Source organism: Ovis canadensis, chromosome 1 (assembly GCF_042477335.2).
Source record: "Ovis canadensis isolate MfBH-ARS-UI-01 breed Bighorn chromosome 1, ARS-UI_OviCan_v2, whole genome shotgun sequence".
Lineage (NCBI taxonomy): Eukaryota > Metazoa > Chordata > Mammalia > Artiodactyla > Bovidae > Ovis > Ovis canadensis.
This window is the reverse complement of record NC_091245.1, coordinates 168,647,331-168,663,057: the sequence shown is the minus strand read 5'-3', so window position 1 is coordinate 168,663,057 and position 15,727 is coordinate 168,647,331. Positions and strand designations below refer to the sequence as shown.

At 39.4% G+C, this 15,727-nt stretch overlaps 1 protein-coding gene and 1 pseudogene across 50 annotated transcripts in view; both read left to right on the top strand.

Moving 5' to 3' along the window:
• Positions 1 to 15,727, top strand: part of ABI3BP (ABI family member 3 binding protein) — a 293,247-nt gene that overhangs the window by 52,293 nt on the left and 225,227 nt on the right. The gene's annotated exons all lie outside the window — the stretch shown is intronic.
• Positions 1,554 to 2,005, top strand: LOC138430747 (ER membrane protein complex subunit 5 pseudogene; annotated as a pseudogene).

Genomic DNA, 15,727 nt, shown 5'->3' with positions numbered 1-15,727 from the left:
AAAGTGAAAAGTGAAAGTTAAGTCACTCAGTAGTGTCCAACACGTAGCAACCCCAGGGACTGCAGCCTACCAGACTTCTCCATCCATGGGATTTTCCAGGCAAGAGTACTAGAGTGGGTTGCCATTGCCTTCTCCCCAAATCCTCCCTAGAAGGCTATATTTGTATGGCCCCATTACTTCTTGCTTTACCTCTTGCTGTTTCCCTCTTGCTCATCTTCTTATTGCCATGAGAGCCACACACATCTTCCTTTCTCTGGGCCTTTGCTCTTGGTGTGATGTTCTTCAGCCTGTGATGTTCTTCCCCTATATATCTGAATGACTCAGCTTCTCTTTTTCTTCAAATCTTTATCCTTAAACATATACTCTTAAACAAAGCCTTCTCTTTTCTAAGAGTGTATTTCCTCCCCACCTGAGCCTTCCTAACTGCTTCCCTGATTTGCTTTCTCTCATAGCATCCATCTGCATCTACACTAGTCAGGATGGGCTAGATTATGCCTCAATGACAACAACAACAACAACAACACCCCAAATCTCAATGGCCTTAAAGTGACAAAAATATGCTTCTGGCTCAATTTCATGTCCACTGATAATGGCCATGGCTTCTGTTCTTTGCAGTCATTCAAAGCCCAGGCCCCACCTGGTTAACCAGCATTGGGAGAGTCTGGTACCAGCATTTCAACATGTTGGCCTAGAAGTGTCAAACAGTCCTCTTTGCTCACAATTTGTTGTGTGTGTTTGTTACTAAGTCATGTCTGACTCTTTGTGACTCTATGGACCATAGCCTGCCAGGCTCTTCTGTCCATGGAATTCTCCAGGCCAGAATACTGGAGTGGGTAGCCATTACCTTCTCCAGGGGAATCTTCCCAGCCCAGGGATCAAGCTGGGGTCTCCCATACTGCAGGCATATTCTTTACCAACTGAGTCACCAGGGAAGCCCTGCTGACTTTCTCATCAACAGCTAACTTCAAAGCTATGGAAATTTCCAAGATATTGAAATGGTTAACTTCAAAGTTATAGAAGCATATACTCTCTCCTTGTGCTCAGGGACAGCAACTTGTTTCTTTCTTGGGCCCTATTTGTTATTTTCCTGGGAAGACGTCAAGACCTTTGAGTTAGAAATATACACCAAGGATATTCAGCATCACACCTGCCACCTCGTTCTGCCTGATGACACACATGTTGATTGCTCTCTGTGTGGTTACAGAGGTTTTTGCTGAGTTTATGAGGGGAGACAGGTCCTAGTTTCCCTTCTCAGCCCCTTGCCAGACAAGCTCTATGATTCTGGGGGCGGGGCGGGGCGGGGCGGGGCGGGGCGGGGCCCCACCAGAGTTAAAAAATGAAAGAAATCACAAACATAGTTTCCTTTTGCCCGAGGCTTGGTGGAAATGTTAACAGTGAGAGCTGCTGATAGGTCTTTCCGTGTGTGCTTCTGTATCTTACGGGTTTATGTGACACTTTATCTAGAACTTCTGCGCTGCGCGGACACCCACCGGTGGAGGAAGGAATGGCCCTGCCGCCCTTGGCTTCCTTTGTTGGGCTGCTCTTTCGGAGTCATGGCGCCGTCGCTATGGAAGGGGCTGGTGGGCATCTGCCTCTTTGCCCTAGCCCACGTGGCCTTTTCCACTGCACAGCATCCTTCTTATATGCGATTAACAGAAAAGGAAGATGAATCACTGCCAATAGATATATATAGTTCTTCAGACACTTCTGGCCTTTGCAGTTACCTGTTATGGTATACTTCATATTGCAGGGGAGTTTGAAGACATGGATGCCACTTCAGAACTAAAAAATAAGACATTTGGCACACTATGGAATCACCCATCATTCTATGTATTTAATCATCATGGTTGAGTACTGTTCCGGCCTTTGGATGCAACAAATTCTTCAAACCAAGATGCATTGTCCTCTAACACATCATTGAAGTTACGAAAACTTGAATCACTGCGTCGTTAAGATTTTTACAAATTATAATAACAGGACAGGACACAAAGCTGAAATATTAGAGTTTGGGATACAAAACACTCCCCCATCAGTATTTATATTGATCGCTCAGACCTAACTTTAAAAGTCTGCTACCCTTATTTGTACACTGTTAAGTCATTAATGGAGTATAAGTTATCTGTGAAATGAGTCTTTGATCTTTCAGAGAGAGAGTTCTTTTTTCATTAAAAAATTCACATTTTTTGTAAAAGTCACTGTTTTGAGCACATTTCTTTGAAAAATGTTTTGTAATTATTTATTTTCGTAGATTTCTTTTGCACTACAGTTTTTAGGATCCTTTTGGAAATAGTGTGACTACTGCATTTTGCAGTATGAATGGTAGTAAATGGTCTTAAGTTCTTAACAACAAATGGATTTCTCTAAAGAGACCAAAACGGTGACTTATCAGTTTTCCTTATGCCCCCTAAAAAGTGGCTCTGCTTCAGCAGATACTTGCCAGTTTTTAATTTATCCATGACTTCTCACCCTACCCCACGCCCATATACCTCCTAACATCAGCTGTCTTGTTTCATCACTTCTGTGGGGTTCAGTGTGCAATGAGCAATTTTTGTGTCAGAAATCCCCTGTCATAACAAATAGATTTAACAAACTCAACTTACGTAAAGCTACCTGTGTTCTCTTCATATATCTGTAAAAAGATGTCCCTAATTGATTATGTAGTGGAAGAATAGCTGAAGATAGACCAGAAAGACTATCCGTGAATTAATTATCCTGCCTATATAGAAGAACAGTGATCACTGAAGAAAACTGATTAGTTGTTATTAGCCAGTTTAACTTATTCAAAGCCTCTGTTATTTTATTGCATACTAAACTAGTGAATTAGTTGAAGAAGGCAATGGCACCCCACTCCAGGACTCTTGCCTGGAAAATCCCATGGATGGAGGAGCCTGGTTGGCTGCAGTCCATGGGGTCGGGAAGAGTTGGACACAACTGAGCGAATTCACTTCACTTCACTTCATTTTATCTAGAACTTTAATTAGGGCCCAGAATTGTGGAGGAAAAGGGTTCACCATCCCTTGAATACTAATGCAGATTACTGTCTTGCCTCCTTTTAAAAGATAACATTTTCATGCTAAATTAGTGCAGATTATCTACTCAAGGCCATCTACATATAATATAAAGGACTGTGGAACTGTTTAGAACTTTTTTGGTCTCATGTTACATGTTATTGATGGGAGTGGCTGACAATGTAACTGTGATTCCTCACCAGTGTCGGTTTATTGCTACTCTGTTTATTTCACTGCGCAGTTTCATGTTTCAGTATAACACTGAAGGACAGAGGAGAGGAATAAGAGAGAGAAATTCTCAGGGAATGATCATTCTAAAAATAAATGTCATGAAGGGAATTTAGGGAGAGCACGCAAGTGAAAATGATCCTTAAGTTGACTACAAGTGATTCCATGACTAATGGCCAGCCAGTTAAATTCTATCCAAAGGGCAATTCCAAGATTTCATGAATCCCAGCCTTCTTCAGCTTTTTTAATGATTTTGCCAAAAAATCAGACCTGTTGCCTTTTTGGCCTGAAGTTAATGCTGCCTGTTTGTGTTGCTGATTCCAAGTTTTGGTTTATTATGCCACATTCAAAAGTAACAGTTTTTCAAATAACCACTTCATTATTTTTAAAAGACAAGTATCTCACATGTATCTGTAAATGCCATGTTTGAGAGGAAAATATTCTGATGAAAACCAGAAATGCAGTGACTAGGATTGCTGTGTCTGGCCCTTTGTTAGATGAATTAGTGTTTCAGAGAGAAGAGGTTTCTTGGTTTGTCCTGAGAACAAATCTACAGTCTGGTTCCAGTGAATCTGTCCAGTGTCATGAGAGAGAGAGAGAGAGAGAGAGAGAGAGAGAATCGGTGCAGTTACTTTAAGGTCTTTTCCAGCTCTGAGATTCCAAGTACCTCTGCGCATGAAATTTCCATTTCAATGAAACTGGCCTATTTGCTTTCCGTAACTGTGTGCAGGGTTTAGAGTTTGACATAACAGTCTCCTACCATTTTCTGACTGAAATACTCTTCCAAGTCCTTTTATTATAATGGAAGAGACTCCCAAGGGCAAACCACATATAAATTATGGTTTGATATCATTTAAATCACTTGAAATGGGTTGCGAGTGAATCAGTGTTTCCCAGCAATTCCATTTCACCTTTTTCTAACCCTTTTCAGTAAGATCATGGCTTATTGTTTCTCATTCACCCCCTAATTCGACTCTAATTTTCAAAGCTCTGCTGAAGTCCCATGCTCCCCACAAACTTTCCCTGGAGAGGAATCTCTATACCCTCTAACTTCAATAAATGGAAAACATTGCTTAATATACCAGTATTCTCTCCAACTATCTGGTAACCTCCACAGGGCAAAAATAGTATTACTTCCTTTGAGAAGTGGTCCTGAAAGTATCTTCCTTTCATGCTTCAGAAAACTCCTTTTCTTTCTTTGTAGATGTTAATTCTCTGGGTATAGCCCTTACCACATGGTGTTAAGAGTTAAAACCTAGTGGTCGGTTAACATAGAGCCAACACCTAGAGGTGAATTATGAGACTAGCTTTATTTTGACCTGTATGTTGTGAACATTCGAGAGTCATCTACTCTTCTGGTGCTAGAAGTAGAAGGGGGAAGAGGTAACACAACATGATGTAACATAGCAGCACGTTTAAATGATTATTAACCTGGAAATATTAAGGGGGATAGATTGGAGATGTGATAACTTTGGTGATTATAAAAATGAGGGAGAGTGAATGGTCTCTTCAGGTTAAATCTATGGGTGTTATTTAGACCCAGAAGACACAATGGCCCCATTCCCTAAAGAGGGATGAGGCTACCTTATCTGGGGCTATGGGAGAACTGTATTTGAAGCATGAAAAAAATGACATCAGGAGGATGCAGGGTGAAGTTGTGGAAACAGAAATGGAAAAAGAAAAACAGAGAGAAGAAAAGTTAGAGAAAGTAAGCAGCTTAGGGGAATTAAGTAAGGTTTTCCGAAATAAAAGGAGAGGTAGTATGGAAAATTTATCTAGATTGTATATAGAAGAAACTAAGAATTCAAGGTTGAGGTGGTCTTGTCTTTATGTCCCCAGAGTGTGGTATATAGCATCCTGTTCATGAGAAACTCCCTAAAAATAATTTTTTGAAATAAATTGAACTGGAAGGGGCAATTTTGACCAAAATTTAAAGAATTAGTTTGTAGACAAAGATAAAAATGACTTTTCCCCTCAGATATCACCATGCCAATAGGAAGAACTGGGATTTTATTCAGTAGCATACGAAGGGGGTGAATGAGAAACAATAAGCCATGATCTTACTGAAAAGGGTTAGGAAAAGGTGAAATGGAATTGCTGGGAAACACTGATTCACTTGCAACCAATTTCAAGTGATTTAAATGATACCAAACCATAATTTATATGTAGTTTGCCCTTGGGAGTCTCTTCCATTATAATAAAAGTATTGGATGATGAAACAACCTATACTGAAGTGGGCAAGGTTAAGAATGGTGAGAAAAGAGGGAAAGTCACTTTTTCCCTCAAGCTAAACTTTTCAGAAGAGAACCACTGTTCCAAAAGCCCAGGATGATAGTGAAGCCCAGCCATAGGCATCTTTATATTTTAATTTCTCCATGTTTGATGCCAATTTTATAGCAAGGGATAAAAGATGACTGCCAGGGTGACCCGGGTGCCTGCAACTGTGGCCAAAGTAGGCAAGGCAGAGATTAAATTGGTTTTTGAGGAAGACTGTGATGGTTGGAATTTAGTGTCATCAATGACAATGTCAGTGCTTCAGAAAGTTGGGAAGACTGGACCTGAATATGCAGAGCTAGGGGTGCAGATTTCAGAGTAAGCTAAGTATTTAGTAGCTATCAGCTAACTTATTGTTGCATCCTGAGTGTAAAAGAGTTCCCTGAAGGAGTTAAAGACTGACTCTTAATGACTAGCCAAGCTGTGAGGGCCAGAAGAGGAGGAAAAGTAAGGGAGAAACATGGAGAAGTGTGCTTAGGAAAAACTTCTAGGATACCATTGAGTTCCGGACTAAAACCAAGGTGGGTGTGGGTGCACATGTGAAAACGCATGCATTAAGGTGGGCAGAGGTGTTAAATGCTATAGAGAAATTATGGAGAATGGGCACTTGAAACAAGTGCCTGAAGCATGGAATTCTCCAATCTGCACCAAAATTGTCTCAGACATTCTAGAATCATTAAAGCCATTGAAACTGTTCTAATAGTAGTGTGGAAGATAATAGATTTTCAGTGGCTCTCCCATGGACAGTAGGTGAATGTTAAGAATTAGTCTACTACTGCTCATTAGGGGGTACCGAGGTATAATATTGCTAAGTAGATGGAATTGAGTATGCTGGGCTTAGCATCATGGCTCCTGGCCATGCTGCCCCAGCTCCATAAAGCTGGCCATCGTGTTTCCATGAATGACTAGGATGAGATGCCTGGAATGGGATAAACACCATGGGAATTAAGTACGTGCATTTTTTGATGTTTGGAAACTCCTTTTAGAAAACCCCACACTCAGAAGAAAGGTTTCTATTTGTGTATGATATCAAATGGTGTCAGATGCTTATGGTCATATATTAATTATAAGTTAAAGAGTAGATGGAAAGACTTTTGAACAAGATATTTTAATAGCACATGTCTTACACAATGTCTTGTAGGATAGATTATCCTAGGCATCACACCTACCCATCCTTACTATTCCTTGGTTTGAAATTCCCTTCCTCCTGTTCTCTGGAAAAGTCCTTTTTGACATTCAAGACCCAACTCAAATGCTTCTTCTATGCCATTCCTGACCGAATCATTTCTAATCAGCCAATGTTCTTTTGAATTACCTCAGCGTGCAGCTTACTCCTTCATATAGAATTTATTATGTGTTTTGAGTAATAACTCATACATTTCTGTACCCTCTAATATAATCCATTTTCTCTGAAGAGACTTACTTGTTTATCTGAGTATTAACTTCTATTTAATAAAAACGTAGGATGTGTTTGTTCAATCATTTGAAAACTATTCACTGAATATTTTCTCTGTGCTAACGATACTGTCCTTATGTAGCTTCCAATCACATATAAGCTGTATCTTGATTTATAGAATGAATATCTGGTTGAAATGCAAGGAACTTTAAAAATTCAAAGTACACCCAAATGGAAAGAATCCATTAATAAGGTCTTATTGATAACAACTAAATATCACTGAGCTGTACTGTTTAGAAGCTGCTTTCCAAAACTATTTCATTTAATCCTACCAGTAACTCTGAGAAGGTAGCTATGTATGACTAATCCTAATTTAGATGGAAGAATGTGACAGTCAGACCTTAAGTTAATTATTCATATAACAAGGGCAATTGTGGATTTAACTTGGAACTTGAATACAGGTTTTCTGGCTCCAAACCTCATATCTTCCCACCATTCAGTCCTCCATCCCTAATGCACCTCACCTTACAGTACAGGCAGAGAGTCTCAAGGACATGGGAATAATAGCATTTACATGGCCAAAAATGTTAGCAACAATCTCACAAACAATATGAGTTTATCCATTTCTCATATGGATTCCATATGAAAGCTCTCAGATGTAATGAAAAATTAGGCTCAAACTAACTATACAAACTTTAAAAGATCAAGTCCTTATCTCTAAAATGGATACAAATTTCACCAAAATAAATTCAATTGTGAAATTATTGAGATGATTGTTAAACTCTGTTAACTTGCTGAGGTGTTATGAAATAAGTTTATCTACTATCAAAGGTTACTGTGATATTGAATGGTTTGCCCGGGAAACGAACAGAGATCATTCTGTCATTTTTGAGACTGCATCCAAGGACTGCATTTCAGACTTTATTATTGACTATGAGGGCTACTCCATTTCTTCTTGCTCCTTGGAAGAAAAGCTATGACCAACTTAGACAGCATATTAAAAAGCAGAGACATTACTTTACCAACAAAGGACCATACAGTCAAAGCTATGGTTTTTCCAGCAGTCATGTATGGATGTGAGAGTTGGACCATGAAGAAAGCTGAGCACCAAAGAATTGATGCTTTTGAACTGAGGTGTTGGGGAAGACTCTTGAGAGTCCCTTGGACTGCAAGGAGATCCAACCAGTCCATTCTAAAGGAAATCAGTCCTAAATATTCATTAGAAGTACTGATGCTGAAGCTGAAGTTCCAATACTTTGGGCACTTGATGCAACGAACTGACTCATTGGAAAAGACCCTGATGCTAGGAAAGATTAAAGGCAGGAGGAGAAGGAGATGACAGAGGATGAGATGGTTGGATGGCACCACTGACTCGACGGACATGAGTTTGAATAAGCTCTGGGAGTTGGTAATGAACAGGGAAGCCTGGCATGCTGCAGTCCCTGGGGTCGCAAAGAGTTGAACACAACTGAAGGACTGAACTGACTATCAAAGAAAGGTCTCCATGAATTAGCTAAAAGATACTGCAGTCGTTAAAAATGAGCATACAGATATTTATGTTAAAGGAAGTACAGGTTATAAAATAGTACTTAGAACAGACTCCTCTTTTTGTATACTATTTATATCAAACCAGTCAAACCTAGAGGAAACCAACCCTGAATGTTCATTGAAAGGACTATTGGTAAAGCTGAAGCTACAATACTATGACCACCTGATGTGAGGAGCCAACCCATTGGAAATGACCCCGATGCTGGGAAAGATTGAAGGCAAAAGAAGAAAGGCACGGCAGAGAATGGGATGGTATGCCATCTCATTCAAAAGAAGAAAGGCATGATGGAGAACAGCATAACTGATTCAATGGACATGAATTTGACCAGACTCCAGGAGATAGTGGAGGACAGAGAAGACTTTCGTGCTGCAATCCATGGGGTAGCAGAGTCAGACATGACTTAGCAATTGAAAAACAATAGCAACATGTATATCATGCTCCGGAAAAAGTATCCAGAAAGACATTTCTTTACTGAAGACTCCTCTGAATATTAGATAATGAATAATTTTAAATTTTATCTCATTTGCAACACTTTTGCAAAATTTTAGTATTTTAGTTGAAATAAATGTGTATTATTTGTATTATTTTTAAGTCAAAAAGCTAATGCAGGGACTGTTGTTAGGGTGGGGTGGAAAGGGAGATGAAAATGTGCAAGGAAGGGGAATAGGAAACGTGTTAGCAGACTGGGTAGAAAGTACAATACTAGAGTAGTTTGGGGAAGACAGAATTACAGGACATTGTCAGCAGCTTAACTCTCTATCTGTCCCTGTCAAAAATCCATTGCTTTATTTTCATTTAGATTTTGGAAGGCATGGCAATACACTCCAGTATTCATCACTGGAGCATCCCGATGGACAGAGGAGCCTGGCAGGCTACAGTCCATGGGGTCTCAAAGAGTGGGACATGCCTGAGCAACTACACACAGCACAGTGCAAAAAATAAGATTAATAGCAACTGATTTTATTGCCTTTTTTTTCCCCAAGAAGTAAGCCTTTATTTTCTTGTTTCACAATTAAAACTGGCTGAATTGGTTGCCATAACACATCTGATGTTCACAGAGGAACGTGTATTAATTGAATTTTATCAATCTGTAATCTATTTGTAAAATATTTTGTGTGTGTTTTTAATTAAAATACAGCATACTTTTTCATTACCAAATCTTGCTGCTTTTTGCTAAGGGCATGTGAAGCAAGGTTTTTTACCATGTGGATACCCTTTATAACTATACATTTATATTTTGTATTATTCAGTTCTCAGAAAACTTGTGCATATATGTGGCTTAGTAGAAGAAAACAGTTTAGTTTGCCTTTAATACACTTATAGATCTTTTAAGGTGTCCTGCAGGGGCCTTACTTACCCTCTGAAGCTTAATTGCATCTCCTTGCCCAATCATGTCCCAGTCACGCAGATGTTCTTTAGGGTGTGTATGTGTGCGCGTGCTAAGTCGTGTCCAACACTTTGCAACCCCATGGGCTGTAGCTCACCAGGCTCCTCTGTCCATGGGATTCTCCAGGCAAGAATACTGGAGTGGATGGCCATGTTCTCTCCCAGGGGATCTTCCCAACCCAGGAATTGAACCCGTGTCTCTTTCATCTCCTGCATTGGGAGGCAGATTCTTTACCATTCAAGCCACCTGGGAAGACCCTTAAATGTGCCAATTACTTCTTCCCTCAGCACCTCTGCTCCTTCCCTTCTGGCTGCCTGAGAATGCCATTCTGCTCTGCGTCCTCACCCACGTGCACTCACACCCTGACTGATTGCTCCCCATCCTTTGAACTTGTTGCCTCCTCAGGTCATAACAGTCGTGGAGTTATGGAAGGTGTGGGCACCTCAGCAGTGAACCTGGATGTTTCCTCTAGTCTTCCTTTGTGTCTGTTTCCTTCTAGCAATAAGCTACCTGGCCCTGTATTCTTTATCTTTTTTCTCAGCCTCATAGCTTCTGTTACTTAACAGTTTACTATCCCAACTTCAACTTACTTTGATCCCTTTTTATATCCCCTCACCTCTTTTCTTCCCTTACAACTTCGATTCACCCCACACTGAGGAATGGCATGACCAGTAGGAATTTTTACACATCTTCAGTATTTAAGGAACAAATTTCCATGAATAGTACTTGGAATACTCAAAGGGCAACCTCATTTCTTTATTTTATAGTTTAGAATTTGGAATAGATAGGGGACAATTCATCAGTTCAACAGCTCCTAAATTGTAAATACAAAAAAAAAAAAAAGAGGAGAAAAATGCCTCTAATTTTGTCTCATAAAAGAGTTGTGAGGAAGGCTTCTTTCTTATTTCTTCAAAATTTGAGGCAAGAAGACATTTTTTCTCCAAGTAGTTCATTCAGGTAGATGTTCCTAACACTTTATAAATGTTATAAAATTCTATTTTAAGAACCTAGTGTTAAGATTAAGTCAAATTCGCCATGCAAGCTGAGAAATTTTAATAGTGTTAGACCAGTAGGCAATGAACCAAGCTATTTTGGCTTTCTTATCCTCACCTAGAAAACTTCAAATGCTACATTAGTCATAAAACATCTTGAGAAGTTAATAATGATACATACGCATGAGAAATTTCAATATCCTCAATATCGAAAAATATTTTAGGCATTCAAAAATGTTTGGTTCTGTTTGAGTTTTAATTCATTGAAAAAGAAACAATGAAAAATATTATTAAAATAGCAATAATTCCCAAGTCTCTATAGATAGCTATTTGTTTTATTTACACAGAAACACAACTAAATCATTTGGCTCACAAGGCCAAAGTTTGTACCAAATTTGAGTTTAATTTAAGGTATGCTGTGTCATACTTAGTCGCTCAGTCATGTATGACTCTTTGGGACCCCATGGACTGCAGCCCACCAGGCTCCTCTGTAACGGGGATTCTCTAGGCAAGAATACTGGAGTGGTTTGCTATTCCTCCTCCAGGGGATCTTCCCAACCCAGAGTTCAAACCCAGGTTTCCCTCATTGCAGGCAGATTCTCTAATGTGTGAGCCACCAGGGAAGACCAAGAATACTGGAGTGGATAGCCTATCCCTTCTCCAGGGGAACCTGTCTACCCAGGAATTGAACTGGGGTCTTGTTCATGGCAGGTGGATTCTTTACCAGCTGAGCTATGTGGGAAGCCCCAGTTTTAGGTAAAGTAATAGTCAAGTTAAACTCTCCAGAACTGGTTCATTCTCTGGTGAACAAGTATTCACATAATTAGTATAGTTTAAAGTATTCTGCAACCTGAAATGACTAGAGATTGAGTCGAAAACATGGTAATTTATTCTGTATCATAATCATTGCTAAGAATGTCAATGATCATTTTATTGTTTCACAGAAAGCTCATTTTTGCAATATGGATAAATTGGAATTCAGTCAGTCAGTTCAGTCACTCAGTCATGTCCGACTCTTTGTGACCCCATGGACTGCACCACACCAGGCTTCCCTGTCCATCAGCAACTCCTGGAGCCAACTCAAACTCATGTCCATTGCGTTGGTGATGCCATCCAACCATCTCATCCTCAGTTGTCCCCTTCTCCTCCCACCTTTAATTTATCCCAGCATCAGGGTATTTTCCAATGAGTCAGTTCTTCATATCAAGTGGCCAAAGTGTTGGAGTTTCAGCTTCAGCATCGGTCCTTCCAATGAATATTCAGGTCTGATTTCCTGTAGAATTGACTGGTTAGATCTCCTTGCAGTCCAAGGGACTCTCAAGAGTCTTCTTCAACACCACATTTCAAAAACATCAATTCTTTGGCACTCAGCTTTCTTTATAGTCCAACTCTCACATCCATACATGACTATTGGCAAAACCATAGCTTTGACTATATGGACCTTTGTTGGTAAAGTAATGCCTCTGCTTTTTAATATGCTGTCTAGTTTGATCATAGCTTTTCTTCCAAGAAGCAAGCGACTTTTAATTTCATGGCTGAAGTCACCATCTGCAATGATTTTGGAGCCCAAAAAATAAAGTCTTTCATTGTTTCCAGTGTTTCCTCATCTATTTGCCATGAAGTCATGGGACCAGATGCCATGATCTTAGTTTTCTGAATGTTGAGCTTTAAGCCAACTTTTTCACTCTCCTCTTTCACTTTCATCAAGAGGCTCTTTAGTTCTTTGCTTTCTGCCATAAGGGTGGTGTCATCTGTATATCTGAGGTTAATATTTCTCCTGGTAATCTTGATTCCAGCTTGTGTTTCATCCAGCTCAGCATTTCTCATGATGGACTGCATATAAGTTAAATAAGCAGGGTGACAATATACAGCCTTGACATACTCCCTTCCTGATTTGGAACCAGTCTGTTGTTCCATGTCTGGCTGTAACTGTTACAACCTGCATACAGGTTTCTCAGGAGGCAGGTCAGGTGATCTGGTATTCCCATCTCTTGAAGAATTTTCCACAGTTTGATGTGATCTATACAGTCAAAGGTTTTGGCATAGTCAATAAGGCAAAAGCAGATGTTTTTCTGGAACTCTCTTGCTTTTTTGATGATCAAGCGGATGTTGGCAATTTGATCTCTGGTTCCTCTGCCTTTTCTAAATCCAACTTGAACATCTGGAAGTTCTTGGTTCATGTACTGTTGAAGCCTCTCTTGGAGAATTTTGAGAATTACTTTGCTAGTGTGTAAGATAAGTGCAATTGTGCAGTAGTTTGAGCATCCTTTGGCATTGCCTTTCTTTGGAACTGAAATGAAAACTGACCTTTTCCAGTCTTGTGGCCACTGTTGAGTTTTCCAAATTTGCTGGCCTAATAGTAATTGGAGTTACTATATTTTATGCTAATTATTGTAACAAGATGAGTGGTCTTCACCAATGACTAAATAAGAATATCAGGGTTTAAAATTATTAATTTTATTCTTGTAGTTCAATTGGTAAAGAATCCGCCAGCAATGCAGGAGACCTGCATTCGTTTCCTGGGTTGGGAAGATTCCCCTGGAGAAGGAAATGGCAACTCCAGTATTCTTGCCTGGAGAATTCCATGGACAGAGGAGCCTGATGGGCTACAGTCCATGGGGTCTCAACGAGCTGGACAAAGCTTAGTGACTAAACCACCACCAATGTGTATTTAGTGGTAGTGATAAAACAGTATAGCTCATTTTCTGGATGTTTTCAGTTTGGCATTTTCCTCAAGTAAGAGCAATATTCATAATCTTGAAAATTAATATAATAATGAAAAAGAAGCAGACTCACAGATATAGAGAATAAACTGGTAGTTACCAGTAGGGAGAGGGATGCGAGGAAAGGCAATATGGGGTAGGGGATTAAGAGATACAAATTACAATGTATAAAATAAGCTACAAGACTGTTTTGTACAGCACAGGGAATATAGCCAATATCTTATAATAATTATAAATGGAATATAACTTTAAAATTGTGGAACATTATGTTGTTCACATGTAACATATAATATTGTGCACTATTTGTACTTCAATTAAAAGAAAGCTGAAAAAAAAAAAGTTTGGCAGTTTCTTAAAAAGTTAAAGATCAAGTTACCATATTACCCAGCTATTTTACTCCTAGGTATTCACCCAAGAAAAATAAAAACACATGTCCATACAAGGACTTGTAGCATTATTCAGAATGGCAGCATTATTCATAATAATCAAAACTGGAAACAATCCAAATATTCATCAACTGAAGAAATGAATAAATGAAATGTGATCCATAAAATGAAATTCCATCCAACAATTAAAAGGAAAGAACCAGTGATACAACACGGATGGCTGAATCTCACAAACATTATCCTGAGTGAAAGAAGCCAGACACCAAAAATCACATTTATATTCAATTACCAGAAAAGCAGAAAGCAGATCAGTGATTGCCTGGAACAAAGGGAGGAAGCAGAAATTGGCTACAAATGAATACAGGAAAATATTTTAGAGGGATGAAAATGTTCTCAGGCTCAATTGTGATAGATTGATTAAATTCCAGAAGTTTAAATATAAGTTTATAAACTGTATTCTTATAATAGGTGAATTTTATGGTGTGTAATTGTGCCTCATAAAAGCTGTTGAAAATTGTATATGAAGAAAAAATTATATATGACGTTCACACACATTCTTTGCATATGCCTATGAAAATACTTATTCTCTATTTAAAATTTGGGGTACAATTTTGGAGTTGTGAAAAGGAAATATTATCTGGAAATTATTAGGATAACATTTTTATAAATTAGTTTATTTTCTCATTTATGTTACTGTATTTTAATAGGAATATGGTATCTTGTCTAGATGAGGTGTTAGAAATATCCTTGAATGTGAGATTGAGAATGGATTTGGAATTTCCCAATTCAGTGGAGAAAAATGAGCCTTAGAGAAGAAGGTTCAGTTCAGTTCAGTTCAGTTCAGTTGCTCAGTCGTGTCCGACTTTTTGCAACCCGATGAATCGCAGCACGCCCAGCCTCCCTGTCCATCACCAACTCCCGGAGTTCACTCAGACTCATGTCCATCGAGTCCGTGATACCATCCAGCCATCTCATCCTCGGTCATCCCCTTCTCCTCCTGCCCCCAATCCCTCCCAGCATCAGAGTCTTTTCCAATGAGTCAACTCTTCGCGTGAGGTGGCCAAAGTACTGGAGTTTCAGCTTTAGCATCATTCCTTCCAAAGAAATCCCAGGGTTGATCTCCTTCAGAATGGACTGGTTGGATCTCCTTGCAGTCCAAGGGACTCTCAAGAGTCTTCTCCAACACCACAGTTCAAAAGCATCAATTCTTCGGTGCTCAGCCTTCTTCACAGTCCAACTCTCACATCCATACATGACCACAGGAAAAACCATGGCCTTGACTAGATGGACCTTTGTTGGCAAAATAATGTCTCTGCTTTTAAATATGCTATCTAGGTTGGTCATAACTTTTCTTCCAAGGAGTAAATGTCTTTTAATTTCATGGCTGCAGTCACCATCTGTGAGAAGAAGGTAACCTAGGTCAAATACGCTGAAAGGCAAAGTTGATGCTAGAACCCCTTCAGTTTCTTCCACAGCATATTAAAATGGAATGCCCCACTATGGTATTGTCAGTAAATGGGCCATCCTAGAGTCTCATGGCTCACTGTCCTTAGTACACGGTACCACTGACTACACTCTCATAATGATTTAGTCTTTTTCCTCTAGTCTATAGAAGACTTTTGATGCTGTGAGATATGAAGATAAGCAGCTGTATATGATCAGCATTGGGTATTTATTCAGTTCAGTTCAGCTCAGTTGCACAGTCATGTCCAACTGTTTGCAAACCCATGGACTGCTGCACACCTCCCTGCCCATCACCAACTCCTGGAGCTTGTGCAAACTCA